Source organism: Thalassophryne amazonica, chromosome 1 (genome assembly GCF_902500255.1).
Source record: "Thalassophryne amazonica chromosome 1, fThaAma1.1, whole genome shotgun sequence".
In the NCBI taxonomy this organism is placed as follows: Eukaryota; Metazoa; Chordata; class Actinopteri; order Batrachoidiformes; family Batrachoididae; genus Thalassophryne; species Thalassophryne amazonica.
Window position 1 is genome coordinate 93,657,479 of NC_047103.1, and position 13,247 is coordinate 93,670,725.

At 40.3% G+C, this 13,247-nt stretch overlaps 1 protein-coding gene across 1 annotated transcript in view; it reads right to left on the reverse strand.

Moving 5' to 3' along the window:
- Positions 1-8,224, reverse strand: part of dtx3l1 (deltex E3 ubiquitin ligase 3L1) — a 75,914-nt gene extending 67,690 nt beyond the window's left edge. The window contains exon 1 of the mRNA XM_034172747.1: positions 8,099-8,224. The gene's annotated coding sequence lies outside the window, so the exon portion shown is untranslated. The remainder of the gene's footprint in view (positions 1-8,098) is intronic.
- Positions 8,225-13,247: the final 5,023 nt, after the last annotated feature.

Sequence of the window (13,247 nt, forward strand, 5' to 3'; positions counted from 1 at the left end):
TTCTTCTGGGCGAGAAGATTATTAACAGACACACGCAGAACTCTCCCTTCACTCACTGCCTCCGGACGTACAGATGCCGGACCCGCAAAGAATCCAAGTCCTCTCTCGGTGGCCACGGAGCTCTGCGGCTGTGGTCAACATCCGCATCAAAACAGCGAGCGTAGTCTCTGGACCTGTTGCCAGATTTGGCGCAGCTCCGCACAGCAGACAGGAGAGCGGTGTGAGTGGCCCGCTGCTGCATTTACCAAGTCCGCAGACTAAGTAAGCGCATCGGAGGCAGTGAGAGCAATCACGGTGATGCTAACCGGTGCCGCGACCGGCCCGCCTGATAAGGACGGAGAACACGATGCGCTGTTAAAAAAAAAGCATGCAAAATTGCACAAAAAAAATCTGCGAAACTGAAAGGCTGTGAAAGGTGAACTGCGTTATAGCGAGGGACCACTGTATTCTGTAATTTATGTCTGTAGCATGGCACAAGCAGAGGGTCACCCCTTTGAGTCAGGTTTCCTTGAGGTTTCCTTACCACTGTTGCTCTGGGGGTTAGTAAGGTTAGACAGTACTTGTGTGAAGCGCACTGAGGCAACTCTGTTGTGATTTGGCACTATATAAATGAAAATAAATTGAAAATTAAATTGACTTTATTTACATCAGTTATGAAGAAATACAAACAGTATGGCACTCTATAGTAAATCTGCATGGAGTAGACAGTTCTCAAAAACTGAGTGACTGTGCAAGAAGGAGAAGAGTGAGGAAATCCACCAAGATACCCAAACAACCCAGAAGAAGTTATAGCCTTATGTGGCTGTGATTGGAGAAATTGTACACAGTGCAAATTTTGCATTTTGCATCGCCACTCTTAGCTTCATAGTGGAGTAAATCAGAGGAGGACATTCTTTCACCAAAACAGATCAAATCTCGACTTGTGTCTCAGATCTTCTGGCAATTTGTAGCTAAACTTTCAGGTCTCCTTTTGAATAAAATCCTTCTCTATACCACTTCATCATGAAGCTGTATAACTGGTGATATAAAATGCTACCATGAACTATGAAATATATATATATATATATATATATATATATATATATATATATATATATATATATATATATATATATATATAGTGGTGGGCACAGATAACCAAACAATTTACTTCAATAACAGATAATAAGATAACTGAAAAGTTATCTTTGATAAAGATAAACCACCCAAAAATGTATCGGAAGTTACAGATAATTGATAACTGATAAATTCCGGTGTTGTCTATGGGACATTTGCAGTTACTAAAGAGCTGAAATTGATTTTTAACACAATTGCTTTTGAAAGCATCAAAAGCAGTAAAAGACCTAAAGAATAACCAAGAATGTTTGACCATGCTGCCCCCTGCAGGAAGCAGCACATTATGTAAACCAACACATTAATGTGACGTGTGTTGGTTTAAAAGATAAATGTGCTTTTGTAAAATATTCCATTTTTATTTGTAAAAACAGGCATTTTTAATGAGCCCTGGAAGTGTCATCGCAATTGCATGTTTTAAAACTTTTATGATCTTGTAAAACATGCACTCAATATCAGTAAATAAGTTAATTTATTTATATAGTGCCTTTCACAGACATAAGGCCATGTACACACGTTGTCGGGTATTTGTAAAACCGAATATCTTACCCTTTCAGTTTGGGGAAAAAACTTCATCCACACTACGTCGTTTGAAAAAAAAAAAAAATCCATCCACATCGAACCGTATAAATGTGTTGTAATTAGTCTGCCAAACCTTTGGGTGGCGGTACTGATTGAAATTCTATCCAATCAGGAGACTTATTCTCTTGTCGTCACTTCCACAAAATCTAAAAACATGGCGCCAACCTCGTTCGTGTGGAGCAATAAGGAGTCGGAATTACTTCTAACCGTAGTTTTAGAATACAAAGTTAACATATATGCACATAAAAAGTGTCTGGACAATGGACAATACCAACACTTTGAGAGCAGCCAGGTACCCAGACGTTTAATACTGCCATGAACACTCCTGGCCAGTAGATGGCAGTAGCGGCCTTGAAAAAATGTCAAAATTCCAGATAATCCGTGTCTGCTACATTTAAGATGCGTGGAATTTAAGAAACGCAAATACACTAACGTCTATAAACCCAGAGAATATATTCACAAGAGTTTTAGGCAATAGAGTTTAATGCTGTTATCTGTGGACCCTGAACAGAGTGTCTGAAATGCATTTGTCCTGTCGTGAACGTCAGAGATTACCTTATGCTACCCATAATGCATTGCTGCCTGGCACAGCATGTGCTCACAAAACCTTAAAAATTAGCACATTACTTTAAAACAAAAACATATATCTGATATTTTCACTTTATAAACTTCAGACATGACAATAATTTTAAATAACTTGTCTAAAATGAGTGGTTAAAATTTGAACCATAAGTGAGTAGAACAACATGCCTATTAGGAAACTTTTAACAGGTAGGTCTCAACAGCTTTAACAGTTTTGAAAATGTTTTTTTCTGTTCAGCTTAGTTAAATACGTTATCGGAAGGTAATTCATCAGAAGATAATTAGTCCGATGATGGTTTTTAAATTTATCTAAAAAGATAATCCGATAATGAAAACATTATCTTTGATAATTATGTTATCGGATTATCAGAAGTGTGCATATATATATATATATATATATATATATATATATATACACACATTCTTCTGAGAACCTTCCAGAGTTTTAGACTATAAGAAACAAAATTCTCTGGACTGATGAGACAAAGATTGAACTTTGGTGGTGGTCTAGCTTAACCACTAGACCATTAACTCCCCAGAGGCGATGGTCTAGCGGTTAAGCTGTTGGGCTTAAGACAGAGGATCCTTAGTTCAAATCCCAGCCTGACCGGAAAAACACTAAGGGCCCTTGGGCAAGAGCTTTAATCCCCTCGTTGCTCCCAGTGTGTAGTGAGCGCCTTGTGTGGCAGCAACCTGACATCAGGGTGAATGTGAGGCATTATTGTAAAGCACTTGAGCGTCTAATGCAGATGGAAAAGCGCTATATAAATGAAGTGCTATATAAATGCAGTCCATTTGCTATTTAACTCTTTGGTGTGGATGCAAGAAGTGATGTTTGGAGGAAACCAGGCACTGCTCATCACCAAGCCATCCCATCAGCCATACCATCCCTACAGTGAAGCATAGTGGTGGCAGCATCATGCTGTGGGGATGTTTTTCAGCAGCAGGAACTGGGAGACTAGTCAGGATTGAGGGAAAGATGAATGCAGCAATGTACAGAGACATCCTGGATGAAAACCTGCTCCAAAGCTTGCTTGACCTCAGACTGGGTCTACGGTTCAACTTTCAGCAGGACAGTGACCCCAAGCACACAGCCAAGATACCAAAGGAGTGGCTTCAGGACAACTACAGGCCCAGCCAGAGCCCAGAATCCAATTGAACATCTCTGGAGAGATCTAAAAATGGCTGTGCACCAACACTCCACATCCAACCTGATGGAGCTTGAGGGGTGCTGCAAAGAGGAATGGGCAAAACTGCCAAAGATAGGTGCACCAAGGTTGTGGCATCACATTCAAGAAGACTTTAGGCTGTAATTGCTGCCACAGGTGCATCAAAAAGTATTGAGCAAAGGAATACCTATGTACATGTGGAAGACATAAAAATAAAACAAAAACCTTTTTTTTCCACATTGTCATTATTGGATGTTGTGAGTAGAATTTTGAGTGAAAAATATTAATTCACTCCATTTTGAATCAGGCTGAAACATCAAAATGTGGAAAAAGTGAAGTGCTGAGAATAATTTCTGGATGCACCGTATATGGATGGATGGATGGATGGATGGATGGATGAGATTTATTGTCATTGTCATTACACGTGCAACAACGAGATTATGTCCACACTCCAATTGCCACAGAAAAGATACAGCAATTAATACACAGTTATTACTTATTTACTGCAATAATGGCACACATCAGAATTAAGACAACACATATACATTTGACATTGTTTATGTGCACTAAACTTGAAACAGTCTGTTTTCCAAATTGAGGCGATGTGAGTGTGTGGTAGCCGCAGCAACATGTCGTTGCGGCGCCGCCAGCTTGGGGGGAATAGGGACCTACTGCAGTTAAAACTGCACAACTCCTGGAGGGGGAAAGGAGTGGCATGAGCGGGGGCTGGGATGGGGTGGTGGATGTGGACAGGTAGGGAGAAGGTGGAGCATGCTTTCAGTCTCTGTCCATGTGTGAGTCAGTTTCTGTCCTTGTGTACTGGAGTTTAGAGAAGATAAGGAGGCAGCCAAATGTTCACCAAGGCTGTAGAAATTCTTCTGGAGGAAAACAATGGGGCTTTTTTATCCTTTAGAGGCTGATAAGCCTGCCATGTTTATGGATGTTCAGTGAAAAACACATTTACAGCTTCACATAAACAACCAAATCAAATTATGAATATTCCCTGGTCTCCGACATCTTCCTTTGCAAGGTGTGCATTGCGCCAAGATGTTATCCATTTTGTGTCTGAGTTCAAGGGTTAACGCAGTCTGAGAATGTATCGCCATTAATCATGACGGACAGGTGAGGGGTCATGGTTCTGGTGGCAGCCAGCTTGCCAATTTTCTGGTAGGTCAGGGCAGCATATAAACCAATAAGTACCAGCCCTCCTATAATGAAACCAAATATAAATTAGAAGCACTCGGAGATCGCAAACCTCCACCAAGGCCATAGGGTCACTGATGTCACATGGAATACCCTTTGACAAAGATATTCTACGTCATTTCATGCATCTACCGTCATGTTTCAGATTCAGTGGTTAAACCCTTAGATCTTCAGCAAATGTATTTATAAAGAGAAACTGTATGAACTACACAAGTTTTTTTTTTTTTTTTTTTAATTTTCTAATAAGTTTATTCAGTAAGGAGAAACAATAGCAGCCGGTCTGCTCTGTGTCAGCCTGATCCCGTCAGATCTCAGAAGCTAAGCAGTGCGGCATCTGGTTAGTACTTGGATGGGAGACCTCTTTGGAACACCAGTGGCTGTGCGTGTATCTCCAGGTAAAACTGGAGTTGCGTCAGGAAGGGCATCCGGCATAAAACTTGCCAATTACCAATGCGGATCTGGCTGTATCCGCTGTGGCGACCCCGAACAAAACCAAGAGCAGCCGAATGAACAATAACATTCAGTGAGGAGAAACAAATGCTAAATTATTGTTGTGTCATAACTTAATTTTTGTTCAGCCTTTGTGACCCGTCTTCATGAAGTTAGATGCAAAAATGTTGAAATTGGCCCTATCCTGCAATGATAAAGGACCCTTAAAAAAATTACTGGATCCGGATCGTGTTCCAGATTATTACCAAAATTTAATGACTTAGGCAGAGATACACCCCTGGTAAAAATTGCATTGAAATCTGTTGAGGATTTTTTGAGTAATCATGATAACAAACCAACCAACCAATAAACAAATGGACGTGACCGAAACATAACCTCCTTGGCGGAGGTAATAAATCCTCAATGTCCTCCACAGAGAATGGCGCATGCGACCCACCACGTCTCCCAGGCATCAAGAACATAGCCCACAGGGTAGGTTCCATCTGGGCACGCAGGGTCCCCCGGCCCTGATCTCCTTTTTGAAAAAATGGCGTCAATAGCATTCAGAGACCAGCTGATCAATTCCATGGTTAATCTAATATAGGTTTAAGAATTCAGTCTGGTGAAATAGGGACTTTGAAGGCTGGAGCAGAGATAGAGGAGAGATGATATATAAATGTATATACTCACACACACACACACACCACCCCAAATCAGAAAAAGCTGAGACAGCACTGATAATACAAAAACAAACAAAAAAAGTCAGATTCTTACATAAACTCTTTTGTCATTGCAGATACTGTAATATATTTTCATATTTTGTGTTGCACTATAGCATGTAACAGTATAATTTTATAACCTGTTTGTGGTAAATTTAGACAACACATGCAAACACAGAATTGCTTTGCAATGCTTCACTACACAATGTAACTACTCACAACCCAAACAGATGTTTCCACCCACAGGACTTTCACTGACTTTTCCTATTTAGTGTGTTACAACCAAAACAATAAAATATGAAAATATAGCTAGCCTTCATGAATAAAGTAAATAAATAACATTACTCAGTGTGACGGACCAGGTGCAAATAATGAGCAGAGTATCTCAATGTACTGAACAGTCCGTCAGTTATAGTCATTTTCTTGTGTTGTGCGTACTTCTGTTGTGTTGTTACAGCTTCTGTTGTGTTGTTACAACTTCTGTTGGGTTGTGGAGCTTTGCCGTGCATCTGGGTTAGACAAGCTATCAAATTAAATTGTTGAATGTGCTGTAGCTAATAGTTGTACAGTAGTGTTCAGAATAATAGTAGTGCTATGTGACTAAAAAGATTAATCCAGGTTTTGAGTATATTTATTGTTACATGGGAAACAAGATACCAGTAGATTCAGTAGATTCTCACAAATCCAACAAGACCAAGCATTCATGATATGCACACTCTTAAGGCTATGAAATTGGACTATTAGTTCACAATAATAGTAGTGTGGCATTCAGTCAGTGAGTTCGTCAATTTTGTGGAACAAACAGGTGTGAATCAGGTGTCCCCTATTTAAGGATGAAGCCAGCACCTGTTGAACATGCTTTTCTCTTTGAAAGCCTGAGGAAAATGGGACGTTCAAGACAGCGTAGTTTGATTAAAAAGTTGATTGGAGAGGGGAAAACTTATACGCAGGTGCAAAAAATTATAGGCTGTTCATCTACAATGATCTCCAATGCTTTAAAATGGACCAAAAAAAAAAACAAAACAGAGGCGCGTGGAAGAAAACGGAAAACAACCATCAAAATGGATAGACGAATAACCAGAATGGCAAAGACTCAACCATTGATCAGTTCCAGGATGACCAAAGACAGTCTGGAGTTACCTGTAAGTGCTGTGACAGTTAGAAGACGCCTCTGTGAAGCTAATTTATTTGCAAGAATCCCCCGCAAAGTCCCTCTGTTAAATAGAAGATGTGCAGAAGAGGTTACAATTTGCCAAAGAACACATCTACTGGTCTAAAGAGAAATGGAGGAATATTTTGTGGACTGATGAGAGTAAAATTGTTCTTTTTGGGTCCAAGGGCCGCAGACAGTTTGTGAGACGACCCCCAAACTCTGAATTCAAGCCACAGTTCACAGTGAAGACAGTGAAGCATGGTGGTGCAAGCATCATGATATGGGCATGTTTCTCCTACTATGGTGTTGGGCCTATATATCGCATACCAGGTATCATGGATCAGTTTGGATATGTCAAAATACTTGAAGATGTCATGTTTCCTTATGCTGAAGAGGACATGCCCTTGAAATGGGTGTTTCAACAAGACAATGACCCCAAGCATACTAGTAAACGAGCAAATAGTTGCACAAAAACAATAAGGTTATCAGTTTGAACATTAAATATCTTGTCTTTGTGGTGTATTCAATTGAATATAGGTTGAAGAGGATTTGCAAATCATTGTATTCTATTTTTATTTACATTTTCCACAATGTCCCAACTTCATTGGAACTGGGGTTGTATAGAAGAAGAAGAAGCTGAGGTTGCTGCGCTCCACTTGTTCAGAGAACTGCAATTTGAGCATTGTTAACTGAACTGGGTTTACAACAATTTGCAGGTGTTGTTGAAATTACAGTGCACAGGGAAACAAACGTCTTTCTGTGTGTGACAAAATAGCCAATCAGATTGTGCTGACTAATACACAAGACTGTGTCTGTGAAACTTGTCAATTTTATTTCAGTCATGTAAAGAACACCCGAGGATCACGATGATCTGACTGAATCATAGTCAGATAGAAAGGTTTCATGTGAAAATAAGTAAAACAAAGACAACTCTCACTTGTCCTTCTGCATTCCACCTTCTACTTGAGGAAAACAAATGTCAGGTTTTTCCACTTAGTGCTGTGAGTGCTAAACAACATACAGGTAGAATAGAATAGAATATAGCCTTTATTGTAATGATACATCTGTTCATATATACGTGTCAGGTTTGGCTGACACAAAAAACACAGCGAATTCCTTCACACAACGTGTATGATTACAGCTGTTACCTGCTGAAAGGGTTTTCTCTGGGAGTTATTCTTCTCGTCTCCCTCCTCGTCTCCTACGCTGCCTCACAGCTGATGTTGACCGGTCAGCTTTGAACCGATAATCAACAGAGAGAGACAAAGAGAGAGAGAGAAGAGAAGGTGTGTCAACACCTGCATGTTTGTGGTTCAGCACCAATTATCTGTCTGACTGGTGGAACTGCTCCGACAGGGAGAGTGTGTGTGTGTGTGTGTGTGTGTGTGTGTGTGTGTGTGTGTGTGTGTGTGTGTGTGTGTGTGTGTGTGTGTGTGAGTGAGTGAGTGAGTGAGTGAGTGAGTGAGTGAGTGAGTGAGAGAGAGAGAGAGAGAGAGAGAGAGAGAGAGAGAGAGAGAGAGAGAGAGAAAGGGCATTCTTTGAAGGATTTTGCCTTATATGTATAAGTATAAATGCTGTCTGAAGCATTATTTGTAATACATGTGACCTGATTTGTTAGATGTGTGACATTTGCCTGTACTGATGACAGCACAGGACCAGGTCAGAAAAAATGTTGTTGAGTAGGTTGGTGAGTGAGTTAGTCTATCCCAGCCAGTTTGTGTCAATGATTACTTAAAAAAAAAAAAAAAAAAAACATAAAATTGAGTCTTATAAACCACTTCAACAAAAACTGACTGAGTCACTGGACTGCTGTGCATGTTGTAACATGTACCGGCTAATGACATCACTGAGGAAATACAATCAACAGTTGACCAATGTGCATGATATATTGTGGGATGACTCATTCATTGGGCTTGTTGTGACTTGGTTTGTTTTTTATAGAAAAAAAATATTATTATTATTATTATTATTTTCTCAAATTACTTGGTAAAAATGGTTTTGTTAATTGTTATATTCCACTAGTTGCATGCATCCAGTCTGCTCTGTCACCCTGATCCCATCAGATCTCAGAAGCTAATGTTAGGTTCTGCCCTTTCTCCCCCTCTGTTTTCTGTCTCTGTGTTCAGTGTGTGTGAAAGTCTGTGTGCTGGGTGTGGCTGACGAAGTTTCTACTCTGCCTCCACCAAATCAAGCTCACCTGCTCCTCATCTGCATTGATTGCCTCCACCTGAACCTGCAGCATTTAAACCTGGTCTCACTCTCTACTTGTTGCCAGTTCATTGTTGTAATCACCGTGCTCACCAGCCAGGGCCGGTGCTAGCCATTTGGATGCCCTAAGCACAAATGATTTGCAGTGCCCCCCCCCCCCCCCCCACCCGAATGAACAATAATTCAGAATTTGTCAGTGCGGTTCTCTTTATTTCCAAAATAACTTCTCAATACACAATATTAAATTAATATTGAGTAATTATTTTAACAATAATTTATTCATATTTTTAAAACAGCTGCAAATAAATACTTTTGCATTAACAATGGCGCCAAACATGACAAGAAATAAATGTAAAATTTTAAATAAAAAATACCACCACCATTATTTAAAATTTAATTAATTACTACAGTCTGTAGTTCATTAATTAAACTTGAAAAAAAAGTTAATATTTTTTTCATGTTTCAGCTTTTAACACAGGAATCTGTGCTTTTCTCCCATTTAGATCATTGCCAGTTCAATCAATCAATCAATTTTTTTTTTATATAGCGCCAAATCACAACAAACAGTTGCCCCAAGGCGCTTTATATTGTAAGGCAAGGCCATACAATAATGATGTAAAACCCCAACGGTCAAAACGACCCCCTGTGAGCAAGCACTTGGCTACAGTGGGAAGGAAATTCCCACTGTAGCCAATGTTCAATTCTCTTTATATTTTTGGACCATTTCATTGATGAAACATCATAAAGTCAATGTAAATTTTCACAAATATTTGACATTTTGCACATTAAATTAATTCTGAAAATAATCAGAATAATAATGAAAAGAATCACCACCTGCAGCATTAAAGGTGGCGTACAGAACTAAAACATTTAACAGTATCTAAATCGTGATTTTGAAATAAAATGTTCAATTACACGGCAGTTAAGGCTTATTTAACATCAGTGAGCATAAGTGGGAATTTAATTGCATGTGGAATTTAAAACAGTGAGTGTTACAGAGCCCTGGCTGTAAACAAAGGAACATTCAGCTCTCTGTAGCCTAATTCCAGAAAACATGATTCCAAAAATGATCCGGGTGAGGTTGCACTAGACACTATTAAAGTGATGCAGTGGCTTAAAAAATATAGTATGGATCTAGAAGATTCAACTTCTTACATGAAAAACAGCAGAAAAAACCCTCACTAATCTTCCAAGTCACTATATTTTCACTCTCCTGAAATGTTAAAGACGAGAACAGTGCAATTTTATTCTTTAAAAAAACTGGCAACATTCTGATGTGGCATCAGTGATCCTGGTGCATAGTGTGGATGGTTACCTGCACAATCAATCAGTCCATGCATGCAGTACTCCCCGTCTGGGAGAAAACAAGAGGAGAGCCCCGTACTGACCTTCTCCCAGGCAGGTGACACAGTTGGTGACACACACACATAGGCTGCCCACACCACTTCCTGCCTGCATGGCTCCTCCTCTGATTACTTTTGCTTATACCTATTAACATGCTTTACATAAATTTTAAATACCGTATTTTCCGGACTATAAGTCGCACCGGAGTATAAGTCGCACCAGCCACTTTATCCATTATAAAGAAAAATAAAACCATAAATAAGTCGCACCGGAGTATAAGTCGCACCAGCCACTTATCCATTATAAAGAAAAATAAACCATAAATAAGGTCCACTGGACTATAAGTCCCATGGACATACAGGTATGTTAACATGAAAAGTTCAGATGATAATATTGTGACGGCTACCGTTTTCGGATGCATATTTAACCAGTCTTAACTTGTAATCTGCAGAGTATGATTTTCTTTTTGGTGGCATTTTTTCGGGCCTCCTCCGTTGTCTTGTTATGTTATCAGTAACATTGAAATTTTTATTTTTCTATGGTAGTCAGAAGTCGTAGGAACACTCACACAAGCCTCGAGTGCCCTCTCGTGAGCTGCATTTTACCTACGGATACGTTTGTATTTTGCGGACCACATTGCGAGCCGAACCATGCAGCGCCTACCTGCGCAGCTCATGACCGCCCAGCGCTGTCGATCCAGCTCCTTCCAAGTGCAGACGCTAATCCTCCGCCGTCGCTCAGTGCTCCCATGCAGCTCTCTGCGTCAACTCTGCTCACACTGATATCCAAGGGTTGAAGCTGTTTTGTTAGCCGTCCCGGAATAAACACCATGTTCGTCTGCTTCAAACGCTTTTCACAATCATCAACGCCAGCTCCTTCCAAGTGCACACGCTAATCCTCCACCGTCGCTCACCCAGTGCTCCCACGCAGCTCTCAGCGTCAACTTAAACACTCTGCTCACACTGATATCCAAGGGTTGAAGCCGTTTTGTTCGCCATGCTGGAATAACAGCAAGCACCGTGTTCGTCAGCTTCTCACGCTGTGGGTGAGGTGAGGAATACGCGTCCAACGTTCTGTTCTCTGATTGGTTATCGCGACCAGCATAACCTATAGGACGGCCACCATACTACAGTGCCCATGATGCATTGCATTTCCTTTTCTGGTGGCCATTTTAAAACATAGATTGACTCTGTCACGTAAAATTGTTTTGTTACAGTAAATTAATTGAGATCCTACCGGTATATTTTTCATTTATAAGTCGCACCGGAGTATAGCTCGCACCCCAGGCCAAAACATGTAAAAAAGTGCGACTTATAGTCCGGAAAATACGGTATATCATTCCTAGTAGCCTATTAGGATGATTTTTCACAAGCTTGAATTTTTATGGTGCCCCCCAGGCAGCATGGTGCCCTACGCGCAGTGCGTGATTTGTGTCTTTGGTCGGTCCAAAGAGTGCTGTCAAAAGCATCCTGTTTACGTTGGCAAAGAGAAACTACCAGTTGTAGTTAATCATGATCTTTAATGAGGATTTAATAAGCCTTGGGCTTGTCACATTAAGCGACATTGCAGAACCTTCCGCACAACTTAGAATGTTTGTATATATTTGAGCCTGTATGTAGAATTTTGACCCTGTGTGGATTAGAGAAGATCCCAAATAAATTCAAACTTTGCAATCAATTCTTTTTTTTTTTAAGTCATTAATGATAAATGCTGTACAATCATTCCTCCCTGGAAAAATAACAACTCAAAGACATAATTAAAAGCCCCAAATTACTGTGACATTCATTCCCATGATGAGTGGATGTAAACGTTTGATCACAAATATATTAGTTGTGGACATGGCTGTATTATCACCATCATTTGGACATGGTCCTGTCTGCTTTACTGGCATGAAACAAATCATTTCCAATCTGCAATTTAACATTAAATTGAGATTTGATTAGCTTGTATCTGTGACCTTGACCTTGTTTTTTTTTTGGTCATTACCCAAAGTTCATGATCATTGGTGAGGATATGACAGTAAATCCACTGGTAAATAGTGAGTCTCACCTTCTGGGCTCAGCTCTTTCTCCACACTGAAAGTTGTACAGCATTTATAGGTCCCCAAGCAGCAAAAATGAGATCCTCTTTAGTATCTGGGCTTACTCAGTGACAGGGTGAGAAGCTCAAATAGCTGGGAGTGACATGGAGTAGAGCCACTGCTTCTGTGTAATTAAAGGAGCCACCTGAGGTGGTTCAGGCATCTGTTGAGGATGCTCCCTGGTCATCTCCCTGTAGGGAAGTCTTGAAGGCATGTCCAACTGGGAGCATGTCATTGGAAGACCCAGGACATGCTGGGGATTATTTTTCCCAGTTGTTTTGGGAACACTTTGGGATCCCTCAGAAAGAGTTAGATGACTTGGGAAGTGTGGGTTGAGCTGGTTAGCTGTCTACCATAGCAATGTAGACACAGATAACTGATAGACAATGAATGAATGAATAAAAATTTATGAGGAGAAATCTTATATTGATAAGGACAGCAGTATGGTCATGTCACATCAATCAATCAATCAATCAATTTTTTTTATATAGCGCCAGATCACAACAAACAGTTGCCCCAAGGCGCTTTATATTGTAAGGCAAGGCCATACAATAATTATGTAAAACCCCAACGGTCAAAACGACCCCCTGTGAGCAAGCACTTGGCTACAGTGGGAGGAAAAACTCCCCCCTAACAGGAAGAAACCTCCAGCAGAACCAGGCCCA